Raw genomic sequence first — 3203 nt, forward strand, 5'->3', positions numbered from 1 at the left:
CTCTTGATGGAGGTAAAACCCTACGTCATGCTTGATTATTCTTGATAATATGAGTAGTACAAGAGTGGATCTACCACGAGATCGGAGAGGCTAAACCCTAGAAGCTAGCCTATGGCATGATTGTATGTTGTCCTACGAACTAAAACCCTCCGGTTTATATAGACACCGGAACGGGCTAGGGTTACACAAGGTGGTTACAAAGGAGGAGATATACATATCCGTATTGCCTAGCTTGCCTTCCATGCCAAGTAGAGTCCCATCCGGACACGGGACGAAGTCTTCAATCTCGTAGCTTCATAGTCCAACAGTCCGACTAAAGGATATAGTCCGGCTGTCCGGAGACCCCCTAATCCAGGACTCCCTCAACGGGTTCTTGTGCCATAGTTGCATGTATAAGAAAAAATCTACTAGTGGGTTGTACTAGCTATTTAGGAATAGAAGATGTATACATGGAAGTTGTAGGGAAAGAGTTGACATGTATCTCAATTCCCATGAGTAGGGATTGGAAAAGATATGTCATTTGGTTCACATCATAGGAACTTCTCTATTGAATCTAGAGATGACATGTGTCTCAATTCCTATGAGGAGGGATTAGAAAAGAGATGTCATTTGGTTCACATAGGAACTTTTCTATTGAATATACGCTAATGTTTATTTTCCTTTGAAATTATGGGAGTATAGGAATCCATTCATATGAACCAAGTGGCTCTAAAGCTATAAAAATGATATCATGTTTATTTCCTTTGAAATGTGGATATATGAATCTATTCCTATGAACCAATTGGGTCTAAAGGAAAAAAATCCTATATAACTCATATCATATAGAGTTCCTATGATATTCCTCAACACCAAAGGATGGTTGAAATTGCTGCAGGTGATACGGCGGTCTTTCTTTGTAGACTCCTCCTCCATCTTTATAGTTACCTCTCGAAGATGAATGAAATGATATATATTGGGTATTCTATATGTGGATTTTGGTACACGAAAACTCCGTAAAAGTTTGTGAAGTTCGAATTTTCAATAAAGCTATATGGATTGCATTTTGGAATGGAGGGAGGAGCATACGACACTTGCTAACACTCACGTGGAAGCTTTGTGTGTAGGAGGAGTGGCTGCTCTGTTAAATGACATGGCAAAACTGACACTGTCGGATGCCGATCTAACGGTTCTTACGACGTTCGTCGGGAAACGGCTTTTGGCGAACATTTGTCAGATAATGATTTACGGACACATGCATTCCATTGATACGTGCCCCCTCTCTCTCATGCACACACGCACTCTCACGAGTCACGACTCTCCCGAGTCCTCTCGCACCCACCGTCTATCTGCAGGTAGATGTCACACACATATGTGCTCTTCACACCCTACACTCAGAACATCTAAAAAACAAAAGATGTCATGCACGTTTTATTTTAGCTCACACATCACACATTTATACTATTACTCTTGTGGCGAACGTTATTTGGGCATAGTATATTGTACTCTCACGAAAAGAAGCGGGGCACGCACGCACTAGTTCTCTCAGATCCACTTGCGGGTACACGTAGGAGCGCATTTTTCTGAAGCTGGTATAGCAAAATCACTCCACTATATATATAAACAGGAGCCTTAGCGCTTGCTTTACTAGGGTTCCTCTCTTTCACTCTCTCATGCTCTCCAGATCTAAGCAAGACATAGGTGGCCAAACTCTCTCTCTGCTCACGGCTGGTCACAAATCCAGCCGGACCACCTCGACTGGAGCAGGGGTGTACGTGCATCGTTCACACTGTCGTTGGTGGCAAGGAAGGAGCCAACGGCTGCCCGCATGCCCCGATTGGTGGCCACACCTGCTCGGGAGGGCCTCCGACCCCTTCTTTCTCCCTGCGGTATTGTGGCCAAGATGCGGCCTCCCGACGCCGTCTTTGCCACATGTCGACGACCCTCGGGTGTATATTCCTTCGAAACCTGCCTTGCTCTACTGCCCTAGCTCCCCACGTGGCTACATGTGGATCTTTTTCTACTTCAGTCGGCTGTTCCAAAGCCACCTAGACTTTTACTATTATTAGAGGTAAAGCTAGTTCATATAGTCGAATCTAAGAGTTGGTTCAAACAGGGATGAAACTGGGAAAGTTGTAGCATGAATCTTGGACTTGGTTAGAGGAAACGTGGGAAAGTAGTAGATACTGGCTACCCAACCAGTCTATTGGTTGAAAAGGTGAAGAAATCATGGTGGATGGCGAAGGGTGGGGGGAAGTGGACCTGTCTCTTGGTTGAAAAAGGAAAGAAAGTGAGGGGTGTTGGGGGACAACGCAAATGATAATGAGCAGGTCTAGATTTCCCGTGCTCACATAGGAAAATGTCGCTGAGGAGATAAAAATGGGACAAATGCAGACATGTTGCCTAAGTGTTTGCCGCTCTCGGCAACCACATCTGCCTCACCACTTTATGGCCCTGCTGTCCCTATGCCCATATCGCTACTGTTAATGTAAAATCACATGAAGCATTAAGCAGTGCCACCTGATGTCACTATAAGTAATGGTCTAGTGCCGTCGATAAATTGAAGCAATGCCACCACCATTTTATAAAGTGCTTCCGTCTTGCTTTATTTCCCATGAATTGTGTTTTTGAAGTTACACTTAAATCTCACACCGCTAACATTGCTTCATCCTAGTGGAACTGCACAAATTTGATTGCACGTTTACTGACCATGTGCTACTCTCATGATAGTAATACTAATGCTATTGTTCTGCATGTTAATCTAGTGGCAGTGTTGATGTGAATGTGATGCTACTTACTTAAGGGAACTTTCACACTGTCAATCTAGTGCCAATTATAACACAATAGATGCAGCTGTTAATCATACGACACTGCAAATATCTGTCACTGTTTAAATAACCATATTTCATATTTGCGCAAACAGGGATATCTGTCTCCATATCGTTTCTATCTGCGCAATCAAAAGTACACACCTCAGTTTTACTACAACTGCACAAAATGAGATGGCTATTCCTAGCTGTCGTTCTCTAACTACCATTGTTCCAGGTATTCCTACATTGGTTCTAACTAGGTAGAATGACCAACGCAATCTAAAAGAAGCTGAGTCGTACGTTTTACTTCCTGATTGCAGTGCAGGGACGAGCGAAAACAACTGCATCCTAGTCCAAAATGCACTTTCTTCTAGTTCATCCATGGACCGAGGACTAGCTGGCACGGCTGCACGGAGG

Source organism: Triticum aestivum, chromosome 4A (assembly GCF_018294505.1).
Source record: "Triticum aestivum cultivar Chinese Spring chromosome 4A, IWGSC CS RefSeq v2.1, whole genome shotgun sequence".
Classification (NCBI taxonomy): domain Eukaryota; kingdom Viridiplantae; phylum Streptophyta; class Magnoliopsida; order Poales; family Poaceae; genus Triticum; species Triticum aestivum.